The sequence below is a fragment of the Puma concolor genome, chromosome A1 (assembly GCF_028749965.1).
Source record: "Puma concolor isolate L17-30 chromosome A1, mPumCon1.1.hap2, whole genome shotgun sequence".
Taxonomy (NCBI): Eukaryota; Metazoa; Chordata; class Mammalia; order Carnivora; family Felidae; genus Puma; species Puma concolor.
Window position 1 is genome coordinate 66963922 of NC_141667.1, and position 21487 is coordinate 66985408.

The window sequence follows — 21487 nt, forward strand, 5'->3', positions numbered from 1 at the left end:
AGTTTGTAAACAGAATTTTCTCATTGAATGAGAGTATGGTCACAGTTGTGCCATTAAGTGCAGTTACAGGTACTCAAGGCTGAAACAGACTAATGTTACAATCTTTTTTTCCCCTGTACATAGTGGAAAGAATGCAATTGAACAGAGCACAAGTATGGCTTTGTTTGGCATTTGGGATTTCCCATTTCTGAGCCTCAGATTCTATGCTTAACAACAACAAGGAGATAGTAATTAATACCTGCCTCATTATCAGTATGACGTTTCAAAGGGAATAGAATGTGTGGATGTTCTTAGCAGTTTATGGTACTTGGGTGTCCAAGTACTTGGGTATTTGGCTTCCTTTCTCAAGGCTGGGCTTCTGCTGATGGTCACCTAGCCCCAACCTTACCATATGGTCCTTAGTGTACCAGTTTCTACAACCAAACTAGCAGCTTTCCAGCTTTCTAGTTTTTCTTTCCAGCTTTCTTGTTGGACTCTCTGCTTTTCCTCTGTCCTTTTCCAAGACTTCAGCAGTTTCCTTTGGTCTATTGTCCAGGCTTTCTATTTGATCTATTGTTCTTGGGTTCTAGCCAATAAGCAAGGGTCATTTCTTAGTTACTCAGTAACAATTAACTTTTACACAGTAATTTTTAGTCCTTTGCCTTGTTTGCCACAGGCTAAAATTGTAATGCTGCCAGAGATCATTTATCTATTATTCCTTGCTAGATTTGCTTCCCTGGGTTCCAGGTCCCCTTTTCATCAAAGCAAAAGTTAACAGACTGAGTTCTGACTCCCTCTGCCAAGGTAGAGAGGATTGGCTGGAGGAGACTTCAAGTACTCTAGTTTACACCTTTCTTTTGCCCTTGGTGTGGTGGAGTAGGGGGTCAAAAGATACTGGCCACTAATTCCTGCTTTTTGCTAAAAGGCTCTTGACCTCTGGCAATGTCACTCTGAGCCTCTCTTTTCTTGTGTGAAGTTATGAGATAATAAAACGTGTGCCGCCTACCTTACTTACCTGGTTGTTTCTGAGATTCAGGTGATACAAAACATTTTAAAAGGGCTTTGAAAAACACACGTGCATTTATTTTATTATTATTATTTTTATTCATCTAGTTTATTGAGGTGGAGTTGACATAATATTATATTATTTTTAGGTGTACAATACATGATTTCATATTTATATATATTGCTAAATGATCACAATAACTCTAGTTAACACCTAATACCACACATAGTTACAAGAAGTCTGTCTTGTGATGAGGTCTAAGATATATTCCCTTAGCAACCTTTAAATATGCAAAACAATATTATTATTGTTATTTTATTTTTTCTGTTGTGTTCCTTTTTAGAAAATTGTTTAAATTTACATCCAAGTTAGCTAACATATAGTGTAGTAATGATTTCAGGAATAGAATTTAGTGATTCATCACTTACATATAACACCCGGTGTTCATCCCAGCCAAATGTCCTTTTAGTGCCCCTTGCCCATTTATCCATCCTGCCAGCCAAAACCCCTCCAGCAACACTCAGTTTTTTCTTTGTATTTAAGAGTCTCATAGGATTTATTTCCCTCCCTGTTTTTATATTATTTTTGCTTCCCTTCCCTTAGGTTCGCCTGTTTTGTATCCTAAATTCCACATATGAGTGAAGTCATGATAATTCTTTCTCTAATTTCACTTAGCATAATACACTCTAGTTCCATCCACATTGTTGCAAATGGCAAGATTTCATTGTTTTTGATCACCAACTGATATTCCATTGTGTGTGTGTGTGTGTGTGTGTGTGTGTGTCACATGTTCTTTATCCATTCATCAGTTGATGGACATTTGGGCTCTTTCCATACTTTGGCTATTGTTGATAGTGTTGCTATAAACATTGGGATGCATGTGCCCCTTTGAAACAGCACTCCTGTGCCCTTTAGATAATTGCCTAGTAGTCCAATTGCTGGGTTGTAGGGTAGTTCTATTTTTAATTTTTTGAGGAACTTCCACCCTGTTTTCCATAGTGGCTGCACCAGTTTGCATTCCCACCAGCAGTGCAAAAGGGTTCCTCTTTCTCCGCATCCTCGCCAACATCTGTTGTTGCCTGAGTTGTTCATTTTAGCCATTCTGACAGGTGTGAGGTGGTATCTCATTGTGGTTTTGATTTGTATTTCCCTGATGAGGAGTGATGTTGAGCATCATTTCATGTGTTGGTTGGCCATCTGGATGTCTTCTTTGGAAAAGTGTCTCTTCATGTCTTGCCTATTTCTTCACTGAATTATTTGTTTTTTGGGTGTTGAGTTTGATAAATTCTTTAGAGATTTTGGATACTAACTCTTTAATATGTCATTGGCAAATGTCTTCTCCCAATCCATTGGTTGCTTTTTAGGTTTGTTGATTGTTTCCTTTGCCGTGCAGAAGCTTTTTATTTTGATGAGGTCCCAATAGTTCATTTTTTGTTTCCCTTGCCTCTGGAGACCATCAAGTAAGAAGGTGTTGCGGCCGAGGTCACAGAGGTTGTTGCCTGTTTTCTACTCTAGATTTTTTCGATGGCTTCCTGTCTTACATTTAGGTTTTTAATCCATTTTGAGTTTATTTTTATGTATGGTGCAAGAAAGTAGTCCAGGTTCATTCTTCTGCATGTAGCTGTCCAGTTTTCCCAACACTGTTTGCTGAAGAGACTGTCTTTATTCCATTGGCTATTCTTTCCTGCTTTGTCAAAGATTAGTTGGCCATATGTTTGTGGTCCATTTCTGGGTTCTTCATTCTATTCCATTGATCTATGTGTCTGTTTTTGTGTCAGTACCATACTGTCTTGATGATTCCAGCTTTGTAATACAGCTTGAAGGCCAGAATTGTGATGCCTCCAGCTTTGGTTTTCTTTTTCTGGATTGCTTTGGCTATTCGGGGTCTTTTCATGTGCCGTACAAATTTTAGAATTGTTCTAGCTACGTGAAGAATGCTGGTGTTATTTTGTTAAGGATTGCATTGAATATGTAGATTGCTTTGGGTAGTATTGACATATTAACCATATTCTTCTAATCCATGAGCATGGAAAGTCTTTCCATTTTTTTTGTGTCTTCAATTTCTTTCATAAGCATTCTATAGTTTTTAGTGTTTGATTTTTCACCTCTTTGGTTAGGTTTACTCCTAGGTATTTTACGTTTTTTGGTGCAATTGTAACTGGGATTGATTTCCTTGATTTCTTTCTTTGCTGTTTCATTATTGGTGTGTAGAAATGCCACAGATTTCTGTACATTGATTTTGTATCTTGTGACTTTGCCGAATTCATTGTTCAGTTCTAGCAGTTTTTTGGTGGAGTCTTTTGGGTTTTCCACATAGAGTATCATGTCATCTGCAAAGTATGAGAGTTTGACTTTCTCCTTGCTAATTTGGATGCCTTTTATTTCTTTATGTTGTCTGATTGCTGAGGCTAGGACTTCTAACACTATGTTGGATAACAGTTGTTAGAGTGGACATCTTTAGTATATGTGCTGCCAAAGCGAGCACAAGAGTGGACATCTTTGTGCACTTCCTGACCTTAGGGGGAAAACTCTAAATTTATGATATTGATATCATAAATGATATTAGTGGTGGGTCTTTCATTTATGGCTTTTATGATCTTAAGGTGTGATCCTTCTATCCATACTTTCTTGAGGATTTTTATCAAGGAAGGATGCTGTATTTTGTCAAATGCTTTTTATGCATCTATTGAGAGGATTGTGTGGTTCTTACAGAATACACACATGCATTTATTAGATTATATTGCAGTGGGAGTAATGCTTATGTTTGTAGTATATTTTATTTCACCATACCTACAATGGTATTGAATCCTTTCTTTGTAATTTTGAATTGAGACTGGGAAAAGAAATCACAATTCTCGTAAGGTAGAAGAATTGTTGCCAGCTAAACACAGCTATTGTTTATTATTGATGCCCTGTACTGGATTAAGAATAATCTTAGATTTAATATTTGTTCAGTTGATACAACCTCCTACAAATAGGAGGCAGTGTTATCCTACTTTTACAGTTAAAGGAAACAAGGTCAGATAGGTGAAATAATTTTCCAAAATCTCACTGGTGCAGAAATTAAGCCCCATGCATTTCTAGTATAACACAGAGCTTCTCTACACAGAACACATAGCATAATGTGTAGAGAAATCGAATCACTGAATTGTAAACCTGAAACTAATGTAATACTGTGTGTCAACTACATTTAAAAAAAGAAAAGTAAACAAAAACCCAATACACAGAGCTTCTGTTATGGTGGCATACAAAGTATGATTCAGTATGTATCATTTCTCATTTGAATGTAATGTGTATAAGGGATTAAGATTTTAAAGACTTACTGATTTACCAATGCACAGAATAGTGTGGATCTTTATCTTCTTACCCTGCTTATCCCTTAGTCTTGGACAAGTCATTTGTTCCCTCTGCCTCTCACATTTTTTACTTGAGAATACTCTATCCCTCAGGACATTATTTTAGTAAGTTATAATGTAGATCTTGTTATTAGATTTAAGCTGGCTTAAAAGAAAAGGTAATGATTTGTAAGCCTATTTTGGGTTTGATAATGTTGTGACTTTATGTGTCTACATATTCCTGTCATATGTTAATAGTTTCCTTAATAAAAATGATCCAAGACAAATCCTTAATAGCAGCAGCAGTAGCTGCATCTCTAAAGTGATTAACATGTAAGATAGCAAATCAGCACTGCCAAAAAAGGGGGGAGGGGCAAGATGCTGTGGGAGTAGGTTATTTGAAGAGGGAATGGTTTATTCAACCTGAGTCTTGCAGGAAGCATGGGATAGATTTAGAGAAGGCATAATGAAGGTATAGAGCACTCTGAGGCAGGAGGAATACCATTCGGGGAAATATGTAGTACGAATTACACTCTGCTTAGATTTTAAGGTGTAGGAAAGAGATTATGTAGGAAATAAGGTGGGGTGAACAGATTGGGGTCAGTTTATGGTGGGCCTTGAATACTATTTGGGTATGTGGTATGTACGTTACTTGAGAAATAGGCATCAAAAGTTTTGATTTTTTTTTTTTTTTAAATTTTTTTTTCAACGTTTTTATTTATTTTTGGGACAGAGAGAGACAGAGCATGAACGGGGGAGGGGCAGAGAGAGAGGGAGACACAGAATCGGAAACAGGCTCCAGGCTCTGAGCCATCAGCCCAGAGCCTGACGCGGGGCTCGAACTCACGGACCGCGAGATCGTGACCTGGCTGAAGTCGGACGCTTAACCGACTGCGCCACCCAGGCGCCCCAAAAGTTTTGATTTTTAAAGAAATGGTCAGATATCTTTAAAAAAATAAAACAAAACTTATTTTGAGAGAGAGTGCACGAGCAAGGAAGGGACAGAGAGAGAGAATCCCAAGCAGGCTCCTCTCTGTTAGTGGGGAGTCCAACTCAGGGCTTGAACCCATGAACCATGAGATCATGACCTGAGCCGAAATCGAATCAGATGCTTCACCGACTGAGCCACCCAGGCACCCCTAGTTTTTAAGGAAGATCATAACAGTATTGGAATTGTGCTAAATTGTGTTTCTATTTAAGCATTATTTTAAGGTCATTTATTCGGAATTTGAACTATTTTTTCGTAAATATAGTGTTAAATGGAGAGTGCCTATACTGTCATATATTAATTATCTAATTGAGTAAAAGTGATGGAAATAACATAACTTTTTAAGGAAATACAGGGAATAATACTATAGCAACTGGTTTTTGAATTGTTACTATAAGCCAGACACTTGGACAACTTTATGAAGCATGACTCCAGAAAGTCTTTGCTTTTAACCATTACGTTGTACTGTCTCTCAAAATAATGGCTTCACGCTAGTAATTAAGATAAAAAAGAGAACCTTTGAATGTTGTTTAGGCTAGAGTCAGACTTGAATAGAGCAGGGAGAACAGGCTTCTAATTTCAACGTTTTGAAAGAAGTTACTAGTTTCCATCTCCCCATTATCCATGAGAGATATGTTCCAAGACCCCCAGTGATGGCTAAAAACAGGGATAGGATCAAACTTTATATATTTTAATTTTAATAAAAAATTATTTTAGAACCAAACCCTATATTCACTGTTTTTTTCTATACTTATATACCTATGATGAAGTTTAATTTAGAAATTAGATACAGTAAGAGATTAACAACAATAGTAATAACATAGAAAAATTACACCCATATACTGTAATAAAAGTTATGTGAATGTGGTCTGTCTTAATATCTTGCTGTACTATATTCATCCATTTAAAAAAAATTTTATTTGAGTATAGTGGACACACAGTGTTATATTAGTGTCAGGTGTACAACATAGTGATTCAGCAACTCTATATGTTAAACTTTTGTTCGCTAGAAGTGTAGCTACTGTCACATGCAACTCTGTTACAATATCTTTGACCATATTCCCTGTGCTGTGCCTTTTATTCCTGTGACTTACTCATTACATAACCGGAAGACTGTATCTCCTACTCCCCTTCACTCATTTTGCCCCTCTCCTCCAATTCCTCCTTTCTGGCAATCATCAGTTCTCTGTATTTATAGGCCTGATTTTACTTTTTGTTTTGTTTATTTTATTTTTTAGATTTCATATATAAGTCAAATCATTATAATATTTGTCTTTCTCTCTTATGTCACTTATCATAATATCCTGTAGGTTTATCCATGTTGTTGGAAATAGCAAGACCTTAGTCCTTTTTTTATGGCTGAGTAATATTCCATTGTATATATGTATACACAGCACAACTTCTTTATTTATCTATCAGTGGTATATTTATCCTTCTTCTTGAGATGTTATGAGGTGATAAAATACCTATGTTAGGTAAGTGATAATAGGCATTGAGATGAAACACTAGGCTACTATTGTCCTCCTGGGGATAATGTCAGGAAGAAGATCATCTGCTCCTGGACTGAGGTTGACCAAGGGTAACTGAAACCGTGGAAAGCAAAACTGTGGATAAGGGGAGACTCGTATCAGCTAACACTTACAGTGCTTACACATTGTCACTACTGGCACTTCACATAGTAATTTGTTTACATACTAGCTTATTCAGTACTTGTAATAGCCCTATGAAAGTAGGTACTATTGTTCCCATTTTACAGATGGTACAAATGAGGCATGGAAAAAGGGCACTTTCAGATTCTTTCAAGACAATTCAGGGGATGAAATGCTGATTTTGTTGTACTTTTCTCAGTATTGCTAGGAAATTCTGCCCTGTTGCATTTCTCTGTTTTATTTTGCCCTACAAGGGAAATATGTGTTAAAATTTACTTCAAAATATTAAGCAAGCTGTACTAGAAAGTGTTGATTTGGACACTTTGAAATAGCCAAAAACCATGATTCTTGTGAGTTGATTTTATCTCAATAAAAAAATATACCTAAAAAACTATGCATGTAATTCATGTTGAGTGTCTAAAAATTAGAAAATGTAGATAGCCAAAAAAAACAACTGGGAATATCTAGCAGTCCAGTTAATCTTTGTGAATTCTGTCTTCCATACTTTTCCCTAAATAATTTGCATATGAAAGTGTATATCTTTAAATTTGTAATCATTGTATACATGCCTTTTTATAACTTTTTTCACTGTGTCTATAAAATTTTTGTATAGTATTCCAGTGTATTGATGTTCTATAATTTATTGAGCTAAGACCCTTTTCAACATACAGATTATTTCCATTTCTTGGCTGTTTAAAAAGTAATGAGACTAAGATACATTTAAAGTATTACTTTTCTAAACTATACCATGTTCTTTCAAGCTGTTTCTGAGATTTCAGTTCTCTCCTTGGCTCAAGAAAAGGATATCAGGAAACTAGAAAATGTGTTGACAGCTGCAGAAGAACAGCATCAGTGGCTTTGCTTGTGTGATAGACTTTAGATTGTTCTTTTGGGTTTTTGTTTGTGTGAGAGAGAGGGAAATTGCAAACTGGGGAGAGGGGTGAGGTTAAGAGAGAAACTAGCAGGCTCCACGCTCAGCATGGAGCCTGACAATGGGGCTCAGTCCCACAACCCTGGGACCATGATCTGAGCTGAAATCAAGAGTCGGATGCTTAATCTACTGAGCCACCCAGGCACCCAAACTTTAAGTTGTTCTTGATTGAGGAATATTTGGATTTCCCAAATTTTGGGGTAATAAAAGTTATATTTAAATATGTGGAGGGGCGCCTGGGTGGCTCAGTCGGTGAAGTATCCGACTTCAGCTCAGTTCACGATCTCACCATTTGTGAGTTCGAGCCCTGCGTCAGGCCCTGTGCTAACAGCTCAGAGCCTGAAGCTTGCTTCAGATTGTGTGTCTCCCTCTCTCTTGGCCCCTCCCCTGCACACACTCTGTCTCTCTCTCTCTGTCTCAAAAATAAACAATGTAAAAAAATTAAAAAATTAAATGTTGTGGAAAATTCATTTGTATAGAATCCTTTCTAAGAAAATTCTGGTTTATCTTTTGAGAATAGTCATTGCAAAAGGCATTTGTACTGGAGTCAGGTTTGAATCCTCTGCTGTATTGCTATTTTAATACTAGTTTTATGAACATAGACAAATGACTTCATTTCTGCCTCAGTTTTTTCATCCATAATATGGAGAAAAATACCCTTCTAGCCTATCCTTAGAAGCTACTGTGAGGTTATGAAATAATTATTTAAGTGTTCAGTGTCTGATTTTTGTGCCAAATGTAGCTAGCTAGATCACTACACTTAGTACAGTTATTTTATTTAACAATTCCTCAGTGTGTGCTGTGGTTGAGATGCACTTTGAGTCCTTTTCAATTCTTTTTTTTAAACAATTTTTAATGTTTTACTTTATTTTTGAGAGAGAGGGAGGGAGAGACGAGAGGGGGGGGAGAGAGAGAGAGAGGGGGAGAGAGAGAGAGAGAGGGAGAGAAGGTGAGTGGGAGAGGGCAGAGAGAGAGGGAGACACAGAATCTGAAGCAGGCTCCAGGTTCTTAACTGTCAGCACAGAGCCTGATGTGGGGCTTGAACTCATGAACCATGAGATTGTGACCTGAGCCAATGTTGGATGCTTAACCAACCCAGCCACTCAGGTGCCCTGAGTCCTTTTCAATTCTGACTTGAATGAAATATTGTTGTGACACTGGGCTGGAAGGTTTTTTGTTTGTTTGTTTGGTTGGTTTTTTTTTTTTTTGGTCTGTTTTTGAAGGGAGACTGGGGACCCTAGAATGATTTTGAGTACTCACACATAATTGTGAAGACTTACATAGGAAATCGCTGGGATGTTTCTAACTTACTAATACAACATTAGAAGTAGGTTTCCATTTTCACTTGTGCTCAGAAAAGTTTAAGTTAGAGCTGAGAGAGAGGCTTATCTGTGACCCTTCCCAGAATTTCTACCGTTACCAGGAAACCAAATTTGTTAGTGTACCCAGTGTCTAAATGGACTTACTGCAGCTCATATTCCCATGATGAATAAATGTTGGGGAAAGAGATAATTCCATTGTACTGGGATATTTGTTTTGAAAGCCAGAGTACCTCCTTTCCAAAATCTGGATATTTGGGAGACTAATTGCTAATCTGAAGGTTGCTTAGAGAACTATGATTTCACAGTTTAATAGTCTGTGACTAACTTCTGATGTGCTGTTCTTTCCCAAATTTAGTGGTATTCCCCATTTCCAAATCAGGGAGTTAAGGGGATAGAGACTGATTGCTGGTCATCTTTGAAGTAAAGATCTGTAATGTAGATATGTTTGACTATGTCAGGGGACCTGGCTGGCTCAGTAAGTGGAGCATGAGACTCTTGATCTCCAGTTTGTCAGTTCTGAACACCACATGGGTTAGGTGTAGAAATTACTTAAAAATATTTTTTTAAATAAAAAAACATTTAAAAATTATCATTTATCTTTTTAAGACAAATGAGGTTTTGTGGATTAAGGACCCATAAGGTTTTTATTTTTTCAAGCCTTTATTTATTTGTTTGTTTATTTATTTTTTAATGTTTGTTTATTTTAAGAGAGAGTGTGTGTAGGGGAGGGAGAGAGAGAATCCCAAGAGAGAGAGGGTGAGAGAGAATCCTAAGAATCTCTGCACTGTCTGGCAGATCCTGACTTGGGCTCAGTTTCATGAACTGTGAGATCATGACCTTACCAAAGATCAAGATTTGGATGCTTAACCAACTGAGCCACTCACGTGCCCCAAGGACCCATATGTTTTGGCATCTAATTTTGCTGCTTAGGAAATGGCTTATTATAGCCTGTTTCAGTTCAGTTCAAACATTTTTATTGAACATGTGTTTTGTTCCAGATAATGGAGATGTAGGAGTGGATGATACCTTGTCTTCTTGAAGTTTAGAGACTGGAATAGATAAATACAAATTCTAAATTCTGTATAATGGTAAACCAAGAGATAGGATATAGTAGACACTTAAGCACTTAGCCCAGCCAAGAGATAGTAGGTGATGGAAGTAAGGTTTTCTGAGAAGACCTAGGAGAAAGAGGAATTCCAGGCAGAAAGGAGATGGAAGGACAAAGAGTATGATCTAAAAGGGAAACTGTGGACAGCTTGGTGTAGTGTTAGCTTTTGAGGTAGGAATTGGTGGAATAGGAGATCAGAGACAGAAATATTATCTAGGTTCTAGCCTTATTTTACAGCTATTCTTACCTTGACTGTCACTATCTCTTGAAGTTTGTTTTGAGAAATTTGTTACTAATAATAAAACTAGTGATCTTTCTTCCCCAAGATGAGTACACCTCCCATCCCAGTCCCAGCTTAGGAGCTATAGTGTTTTACTTTGTTCATTTCTCTCTCCCAGAGAGACTGAGCTCCCAGAGGACTTGTTTGTTCCATCTCTATATTCAGTTATATGCTAGTCAGAATATATTTTTGGCCTCTAGTGATGAACTATAGAAATGATCCCTGAAAGTGTAGTCTTGTCACTCATAACATTTATCAAATGCTTAAATATAAAGAAGTTTCCTTGAAAATAATTTACTAACATAATAAAGTGTGTCTTTCATAATTTTCACCCCCTAGAAACATCACTGTTTTTACCACTTTCCAAACTTAGTAAATATTTGAATGATTGAGTGATCCAACATGAATTACTTAAACTAAATTTCATCAATTCAGCAAACATCTGGGCATCTACTATTATGTGACATGCTACAGAGACAGAGATAAGACTGTCATTTCTACTTAGGTTTTTTAGTATTGTTAAACAATATATCTTAAAATGACTGAGGAGTAATGGGAGAAATTAAAAAACCCATTTAACCAGTTTTACTTGTTACATCTTTTTTTTTTTTTTTTAATTTTTTTTTTCAACGTTTTTATTCATTTTTGGGACAGAGAGAGACAGAGCATGAATGGGGGAGGGGCAGAGAGAGAGGGAGACACAGAATCGGAAACAGGCTCCAGGCTCCGAGCCATCAGCCCAGAGCCCGACGCGGGGCTCGAACCCACGGACCGCGAGATCGTGACCTGGCTGAAGTCGGACGCCTAACCGACTGCGCCACCCAGGCGCCCCACATCTTTATTTATTTATTAAAAAAATTTTTTTTAATGTTTATTCATTTCTTGAGAGAAAGAGCATGAGCAGGGGTGGGGCAGAGAGATAGAGAGGAAGACACAGAATCCGAAGCAGGTTCCAGGCTCTGAGCTATCAGCACAGAGCCTGACGTGGGGCTTAAACCACAAACCATGAGATCATGACCTGAGCCGAAGTTGGATGCTCAATTGACTGAGCCACCCAGGTGCCCCTACTTGTTACATCTTTTTAACCAAGTTGCATAAAACAATTGCATGATTAAAGAATGTTTAAAATGAAAAAAACCTCAGAATTCTGTACCTAACAATTACAGTTTTTGTATTTGTTTATTATGCAAGTTTTGTTTCCACAGTGGTAATACCAACTTTTTAGGAGCACCTGGGTGGCTCAGTCTATTGAGCTGCTGACTCCTGGTTTCAGCTCAGGTCATGATCTCATGGTTTGTGAGTTCCAGCCCTGGGTCAGGCTCTGCAGTGGTGGTGCAGAGCCTGCTTGGTATTCTCTTTTCCCCCTCTCTCTGCTGCTCCCCTGCTTAACCTCCCTCTCTCCCTCAAAATAAATAAATAAACTTAAAAAACAAACAAAAAAGAGTCGGGTGCTCAACCAACTGAGCCAGCCACCCCAGTGCCCCTTTTGTAATTAATTATTAGCTTAATTACACTACGGACAGGAAATATATTCCATATGATTCCAATCCTTTCAAATTGATTGAGATACACTTTATTGCTTAGGGCATGGTAAATATTTATAAACAGTCCCAATGCTAGAAAAAAAGGTTTATTTCAGGGTGCCTGGGTGGCTCAGTCAGTTGAGCTTCTGACGTCGGCCCAGGTCATGATCTTGTTTATGAGTTTGAGCCCCATGTTGGGATTCTCTTTCCCTCTCTCTGCCCCTCCCCCACTTGCCTTCTCTCTCTCTCTCTCTCTCTCTCTCTCTCGCTCTCTCGCTCTCGCTCTCGCTCTCGCTCTCTCCCTCTCTCTCCCTCTCCCTCTCTCTCCCTCTCCCTCTCCCTCTCTCTCTTCCTCTCTCTCCCTCTCCCTCTCTCTCTCTCTCTCTTCCTCTCCCTCTCTCTTCCTCTCTCTCCCTCTCCCTCCCTCTCCACCTCTCTCAAAAATAAAAAATTTTTTGTGGGATCTTTGTGGTTTTCTACATATAAGATCTGCAAATAGACATAATTTTACTTACTCATTTCAAATGTGGTTGCCTTTTATTTTTCTCATGTAGTTGCTCTGACTAGGACATACAGGAATTTGCTGAATAGAAGTGGAGAAAGTAGGTATCCTTGCTATGTTCTTTATCTCAGAGGAAAGACTTTCAGTCTTTCTCCGTTAAGCATGATGTTCTCTTTGGGATTTTCATATATGACTTTTATTATGTTGATAGTTTCCGATTCCTAGTGATGGGTTTTTATCATGAATGAGTGTTGAATTTTGCTAAATACTTTTTCTGCATCCATGGTCATGATCATGTGATTTTTTTTTCCCCCATCTGTTAATGAGGTATATTTGCTGGTTTTATATGTTGAACATTCCTTGTCTTCCAGGAATATATCCCACTTGGTTATGATGTATGGTTTTTGTTGTTGTGTTTGTTTTTATTAATTTTTTTGATTCCAGTATAGTTAACCAGTTAAAAAAAATTTTTTTTTAATGTTTATTTTTGAGAGAGAGAGACAGAGCGTGAGTTGGAGAGGGGCAGAGAGAGAAGGAGACACAGAATCCAAAGCAGGCTCCAGGCTTTGAGCTGTCAGCAGAGTCTGATCAGGGCTTGAACCCATGAACTGCGAGATCATGACCTGAGCTGAAGTCGGATGCTTAACTGACTGAGCCACCCACCTGCCCCCCATTTGTTTTTTAATTGACATGTAATTGTTGTGTAACATTGTGTCATATAACAAAATAATGTTTTGATTTGATACTCTGTTTTTTAAGTATAATTTTCAATTTGTTTTGCTAGTATTTTGTTAAAGATATTTGCATCCATGTTGGTAAAGGATATTGGTCTGTATTTTTCTTAAATTTTTTTTTTCAACGTTTATTTATTTTTGGGACAGAGAGAGACAGAGCATGAACGGGCGAGGGGCAGAGAGAGAGGGAGACACAGAATCGGAAACAGGCTCCAGGCTCTGAGCCATCAGCCCAGAGCCCGACGCGGAGCTCGAACTCACGGACCGTGAGATCGTGACCTGGTTGAAGTCGGACGCTTAACCGACTGCGCCACCCAGGCGCCCCTGGTCTGTATTTTTCTTGTGGTGTCTTCATCTGGCTTTGGTATCAGAGAAATACTGGCCTCAAAGAATGAATTAGGGAGTATTCCTCCCTATTTAGTTTTTTGGAAAAGTTTGATAAGGATGGGTGTTAGTTCTTATTTAAGTGTTTGATAGAACTTCCCAGTGAAGCCATTAGATCCAGGGCTTTTCTTTGCTTTTTCTCTTTCTTTCTTTCTTTCTTTCTTTCTTTCTTTCTTTCTTTCTTTCTTTCTTTCTTTCTTTCTCTTTCTTTCTTTTTCTTTCTTTGCTTTTGTTTACTCATTACTGAGTCTATCTCTTTGCTAGTTACAGGTTTATCCAAATATTGTTTCTGTGTCATTTAGTTTTGGTAGTTTTTGTTTTGAGGATTTAGGGTTTTATCTAGGTTATCTAATTTGTAGGCATACAGTTGTTCATCTTATTCTCCTAATCCTTTTTGTTTCTGTAGAATCAGTAGTGATGGCCACACTTTTATTTCTGATTTTAGTAATTTGAGTCTTTTTTATTGGTCTGCTAAAGATTTATGAGTTGTGTTGATCTTTTTAAAGAACCAGCTTTTGGTTTTGTCAATTTTTTTTTTCTATTCTTGATTCTCTTAATTTTCCCTCTAATCTTCGTTGTTCTTTCTGCTTGCTTTAGGTGTAGTCTGCTGTTCCTTGCTAGCTTAAGGTGAAAGTTTAGGGTATTTGAGAGATTTAAAAAATATATACATGTCCTCAGCTATGAAATCCGTCTAAGAACTGCTTTTGCTCTGTCTTTTAAGTTGTGGTATATTTTGTGTTCATTTTTTTTCAAAGTATTTTCTAATTTTCCACATGAATTCTTTGACTTACTGGTTATTTAGTAGTATATTGTTTAATTTCCCAATTTCCCTTGTCTTTTTGGTTTCTAATTTCGTTCCATTGTGGTTGGAGAATATATTCTGTATTCCACTTATTTTAATTTTATTTTTGTGGCCTAATATATGGTCTATCCTTGAGAATGTTCATATATACTTAGGAAGACTGTGTATTCTGTGGTTGTTTGGTAAAATGTTCTTCAGATGCCTCCTAGGCCTAGGCCTAGTGCTGTTCACCCCTTTTATGTTATTAGTGATCTTCTGTCTAGTTCTCTCCATTACTGAAAGTGGGTTTTGAAGTCTCTGTTACTGTTTCTCTTTTTCTATATTTATTTCTATGAGTTACTGCTTTATGAATTTGGGAGTCTGGTTTGTTGTATGTATATTTGTAATTGTTATACCTTCCTGTTAGATTGACATTTTGTCATTATACAATTTGCATGTTTGTCTCTAGTAATCTTCTTACCTTTAAGTATATTTTGTGATATTAATATAGAGAAGCTACCCCTTTTTGTTACTGTTTTCGTGTTATTTCCAACCTTTTGCTTTCAACTCCTTTTTTTGAATTTGATATAAAGTGTTTTGTAGACAGCATATAGTTGGATTATATTTTTTGTCCATTCTGCCAATCTCTGCCTTTGAATTGCAGGGCTTTTTTTATTTAGATTTTTTTTTATTTTAGAGAGAGAGAAAGTGGGATTGAGGGAGAGGGGCAGAGGGAGAAAAGAGAGAATCCCAAGCAGGCTCCACGTTCAGTGCAGAGCTGAATGTAGGGCTTGATCCTGCAACCCTGGGCTCATGAGCTGAGCCAAAATCAAGAGTTGGATGCTCAACCATAAAGCCACTCAGGCGACCCTGAATTGTAGTTTTAAATCCCCATACATTTTATCTAAGTAGTGATAAGGTAGGATTGATGTCTGCCATTTTACTTTTAATGTATCTTATGGTCTTTTTGTTCCTCTGATTCTGTTACTATCTTCTTTTATGTTAAATAGATATTTTTGAGTGTAACTTTTTTTTTTTCAACGTTTATTTATTTTTGGGACAGAGAGAGACAGATCATAAACGGGGGAGGGGCAGAGAGAGAGGGAGACACAGAATCGGAAACAGGCCCAAGGCTCCGAGCCATCAGCCCAGAGCTCGACGCGGGGCTCGAACTCACGGACCGCGAGATCGTGACCTGGCTGAAGTCGGACGCTTAACCGACTGCGCCACCCAGGCGCCCCGAGTGTAACATTTTAAGTGTCTTGTCATTTATATGATAGTGCCCCCTCCCTCCCTAAATACACAGACAGTCGTTTTCTTAGTGGTTGCTCTGGTGAAGTAGTTAAGATTGCAATTAACATCTAAATTTGATGCAATGTGGTTTGTATTAATACCACATCAAGACATTCTTTATTCATGAAAATTTGAACTGTTGTCCTTTATTTCAGCTAAAGAGCTCTATAATAATTTCTTGTAAGGCAGATTTGCTAGGGACTCTCCTTTAAATGGAAATACATGCTTAAGTATTTTTTTTAGTAATAAAGTATATACCATGTTAGTTTGTGGAATCAGCTAGGCAGTACTTACTGAGTATCTATTCTTTACCAGGTACTGGGCTAAGTGTTAGATACAGGTAGGATGAGAAGTCTCTTTTTTCTCTTTAGGTGATTACAGTCTCTGAGATCCTACTGTGGTCTTGGTGCTATGTAGACTTTCAGAGAAGCTTTGCTACTACCAAATTATAATGAAATCATATCGATGCTTTATAAAGCACATAAGTTAACACAAATGTAAGATAATCTGTATTTTTATTTTATTCACTCAATATATTATTAAAAGAACAACAATGTGAGTTTTATATAATCTCTTACCTTAGGTGTCCTATTTATAAAATAGAGGCATTACCTATTTTATCATAAGAATAAGGGAGTCACTTTTGACTAGGTTAGAAAAAGGTGAAATTCCAAAGTACAATTCACATAGCTCTTTACAGTGTAGTTCTTACTATAGCCTTTAAAACTGGGTATTTTAAACCAAGTTATTAAAAATATTTTCTTTCTGGAATCAATAGAAGCAGTAGTAGACTGTTAGCAAATGTTGAGAATATTTTTACTAACTAAAACAAAAAGTGAGTCCTTGAGTTGTAGTAAGTTCTGTAATTGCACCCCTAGGTCCTTATCTTAAGTTCTATATCAATGTATACTGTTAAAAAAGTTGCTTTAGAAGATATTGTTTGTGGGGCGCCTGGGTGGCTCAGTCAGTTAAGTGTCTGACTTCGGCTCAGGTCATGATCTCACGGTCCGTGGGTTCGAGCCCCGCGTCGGGCTCTGTGCTGACAGCTCAGAGCCTGGAGCCTGTTTCAGATTCGGTGTCTCCCTCTTTCTCTGACCCTCCCCTGTTCATGCTCTGTCTCTGTCTCAAAAATAAATAAATGTTAAAAAAAATTTTTTTCAAAAAGAAGATATTGTTTGTTGTACCAGTAGACATCCATGTATTGTACAGTTAAAATTTGTTAAGAGGCTAGATCTCCATTAAATGTCCTTACCAGAATAAAATTTTAAAAAGAGAAAAAAAGACCCTGTTATATGAGTTAGCTGATTTTAAATAGTTCACTCAACTCTAAGTTTTGGATGTGCATGTAAGGATATTGATATCCAAGGATTATCTATGCTGTGGTAGCATTTAATAAACATTGAAATGGAACACAATTTAAGTCCTGTCCCATACATCCAGGCACATACCTGGACCACCTGAGCACAATTTATCTTAGAAATGTAATATAGTTTGGTGTGGACCTCTTCATGGAAATTTTATTAGTGAAAGTGTTTAAAGATCTCACCTGAAGTGTCTTTCAACCATAGCTTTTGGCTCTACAGCCAATTCTTGATTGTGATTGAAGGAAATGCTTTAAAAATAGCAGTGACAGGGTTTTACAGGAAATTTTACTGTTGAAATGACATGTTGCTGTCCATGAAAGACTGGAAATGGAGATTTTGAACCTGTTGGTTTTTAGATTTGATTTAAACACTTAAAAACAAGTTCTGGCCATATTCATTCAGTTGAAATTGGAAAAAATGTGTTGTATTAAAAAAAAAACATGGTCTTTAGAATTAATCAGGTTAAAATTTTAGGTCTTTATAGTTGTGATGTAACCTTTTCAATCCTCAGTTTGTTTGTTTTTTTTTAACTTTTTTTTTCTTTTTTTAATTTATTTTTGGGAGAGACAGAGAGACAGAGCATGAGCAGGGGAGGAGCAGAGAGAAAGGGAGACACAGATTTCAAAGCAGGCTCCAGGCTCTGAGCTATAAGCACAGAGCCCAACGTGGGGCTTGAACCTGCAGACCGCGAGATCATGACCTGGGCTGAAGTCAGGTGCTTAACCAACTGAGCCACCCAGGCACCCCAATCCTCAGTTTCTTTATATGCAAAATGGAGACATTGCCATTTCATCATGTGAGGATTAAACAAGATTATGTGTATTGGTTTCTGGGGCTGACATAATAAAGTGTCCCAAACTGGGTGGCTTAAATAATAGAAATTTAATTGTCTCATGGTTCTGGAGGCTAGAAATTCAGTGTTAAGTTGTGGGCAAGGGTTGTTTTTTTCCTGAGGGTTGTCATATTTGTTCCAGGCCTCTCCTTAATGTCTAGTTACCTCAAGAGTTCCTTGGTTGGTGGAAGGATTTTTCCCTCTGTGTGTGTCTTCCCTCTGTGTGTGTCTGTCTCTGTTTCCAAATTTTTCCTTTTCATAAGGACACAGTTATTTTGGATTAAGAATCACCCTAACTGACCTCATCTTGATTATCTGCAAAGACTCTATTTCCAAATGAGGTCTTGTGGGGTATTGTGGGGCATACTTTTGGGTAAGCACAGTTCACTTCAGTAGTGTATATAAAAAGACTTAGAACCATTGTATTTTTTCCAACTGTACATATAGAGATATTAGGAAAAGCCATTCTGGAATGTGCCTGTCCTGCCTAAGTTCAGATGATATTTCTTCACTCTAGTCTTCCTTGATATTCTCCAAGTGTCTTGGCATCAGGAATTCATCCTTATGTCTCTTTAAAAAAAAATTTTTTTTTAATGTTTATTTTTGAGAGAGAGGGAGACACAGAATCCAAAGCAGGCTCCAGGCTCTGAGCTGTCGGCACAGAGCCTGACATGGGGCTCAAACCCACAAACTGTGAGATCATGACCTGAGCTAATGTCAGACACTTAACCGACTGAGCCACCCAGGCGCCCCCCCCCCCCCCCCATCCTTGTGTCTCTTGTTCAGCTTTCTATTGTGGTTGTTAAGTAAGTTTGTATGCAGATAAATTACGGGTTTAACATTGGTTATTTGGAAGTTTTACTTTTCCAAGGTGAAATCTTTAAGCTCTTCTGAAGAGAAGGGTCATATTTTTCCTTATTATTTTCTCTGCTTCATGAATGCAGGCCTCTCTTTGGTCTGGAATCCTTGCCTGTGTCTAATTTTTTATGCGTTAAAGTTAGTTGGATTTGGTTGTTATTGTCTGTGAATAATAATATAATATTAACAATATGCATTTATATCGACATTATTTTCCACTGTGTTTGCACACATTGTTTTATTTGGTTCTCATGGTTAATCAGTTAAGATAGCATTAGAAAGAGGCTGGCTCAGTCAGTAGAGCATGTGACTTGATCTCAGCATTGTGAGTTTGAGCCCCATGTTGGAAGTAGAGATTACTTAAAAATAAAATCTTAAAAAAAAAAAAAAAAAGAGCATGGGGGAAAATGAATGCTTCAAGTTTGTGACAATCTTTATCCATGATACCAATAATTTAATGAGACTTTTTTTTTTTTTTTTTTGAGATAGCACCTGCACACAAGTGAGGAAGGGGCAGACAGGCAGGGAGGGAGAATCTTAAGTAGGCTCCTTGCTCAGAGTGAGCCCAACTCTGGGCTCGATCTCACAACTGTGAGATCATGACTTGAGCCAAATGCAAGAGTTGGATGCTTAATTGACTAAGCCACCCAGGTGCCCCAGTGGAACAATTTTTTGTGTTTCTCACTGATTTTGTTATTTTTTAAAATCATCATTATAGTTTCAGTGTGGTTTCTGAATGGTTACATTGTATGTGTGAGTGTGTGTTACATCTTCATTATTCCATAACTTCATCTGCACTTTGCATATTTCATTGAGTTGTCAGCATATTTCACTTAACAGGTCTCTTGTTGGACGTTAACTTTTTGTTGTCATAAATAGCTACTTGAGGGGCGCCTGGGTGGCGCAGTCGGTTAAGCGTCCGACTTCAGCCAGGTCACGATCTCGCGGTCCGTGAGTTCGAGCCCCGCGTCAGGCTCTGGGCTGATGGCTCAGAGCCTGGAGCCTGTTTCCGATTCTGTGTCTCCCTCTCTCTCTGCCCCTCCCCCATTCATGCTCTGTCTCTCTCTGTCCCAAATAAATAAATAAACATTGAAAAAAAAATAGCTACTTGAAGTATTTTTCTACAGTTCATTTACTTTTTGAGTTTTTCCTTTGGGTTACAATATTAGGAATAGAATTGTTTTCGTTTTGATAGTTCATGGTAGAGCAGGTGTTTCTTGATTCTATAGCTTAGGAAACAGGTTGAATTAAGTGACTTAAGATAACATAATTTGTAATAGAGTCAGAAGACAGAACTCATTATTACTTTGTCTGGTTATGTGATTCAGCTTCTGGCTTTACCCAATACCACTTATGTTATGTTCCTTCCTTGCTATTAAAAGTATATTTTTGGGATGCCTGGGTGGCTCAGTCATTTGAGTGTCCAAATCTTGAATTTGGCTCAGTTCATGATCTCAGGGTTCCTGGGATCGGGCCCTGCACTAGGCTCTGCACTAACAGTACAGAGCCTTCTTCAGACTCTCTCTCTGCCTTTCCTCTACTCACATATTCTTTCTCTCTTCCTCAAAAATAAACATTAAAAAAATGTTTTTTAAAAAATTGCTTGTTGAGATACGGTTGACATTTGGAGGCATGTGTTTTATGGCTATACTTCTGATAATATCACTTTTTTGAAGTAACATGAGGAAGACTGAACCAATATCATGTCATAGATTGATTATGGCTTAGTTTATCATAAAGCATATAATAGTCATAGGGTTTTATTGTTACTGGATGATAAGGCAATGGTTGAGAGTTTGGGCTGTGGCATTGGACTACCCAGATTTGAATCCTGGCTCTGCCACTTGCTAAATAGCATATGACCATAGGCATGTAGTAAAATAAGAGTAGTAATACAGTATTTACCTTAAGAGAATTAAAAAATGTGTGTCTAGCACATAGCAAACAAGTAAATGTTAGCTACTATTTTTAAAGTGATTTAGGACTTGAATAAATCAGCCAATATAATATTTAGCAATGATTGCCAAATAAATGATCATAAATTATATGGGAACCTACTCAAATTGTAGTTTTTAGTACAGGCAAATAAAAAATTTGTTTTCCCATCCTGTCTTCCTATCTTGGTTTTAAAGTTTCAAAGTTTGAAAGCCAAGTTTCAAACCTTTTTTTCCTGATAACTTACAAACTAATAACAGGCAAAAATGGCCTTTTTTTTTTTCCTTTCAAAGCATAACGTGTAGTTTCTTATTTCCCAGTAAGTCTATACTTGTAGAATTACAATATTTTCAATAAGGGCATTCCATGGGATTTAACTTCTGTCAAATTATTGTCAAGTTTATTTATTTTCAGAGACAGAGACAGGGTGAGCAGGGAAGGGGGAGAGACAGGGGGAGAGAATTCCAAGTAGGCTCTGCGCTGCCAGCACAGAGCCCAATGGAGGGCTTGAACTCAAGAACCAAGATCATGACCTGAGCCAAAAATCAAGAGTTTGATGCTTAACCCACTGAGCCACCCAGGCAGCCCTGAAAACAGAGTCTTAAAGTTGAATTGGTAACTTACAAGTCATTAGATTGAGCTCAATTCTTTTGATTTCCTTGAGGTGGAGTATTATTCATTTG

At 37.6% G+C, this 21487-nt stretch overlaps 1 protein-coding gene and 1 pseudogene across 10 annotated transcripts in view; one reads left to right on the forward strand and one right to left on the reverse strand.

Annotated features, from left to right (window-relative positions):
- The window catches only part of NSD1 (nuclear receptor binding SET domain protein 1), a 150672-nt gene that overhangs the window by 44013 nt on the left and 85172 nt on the right, over positions 1 to 21487 (forward strand). The gene's annotated exons all lie outside the window — the stretch shown is intronic.
- Positions 10755 to 10836, reverse strand: LOC147584212 (small nucleolar RNA U3; annotated as a pseudogene).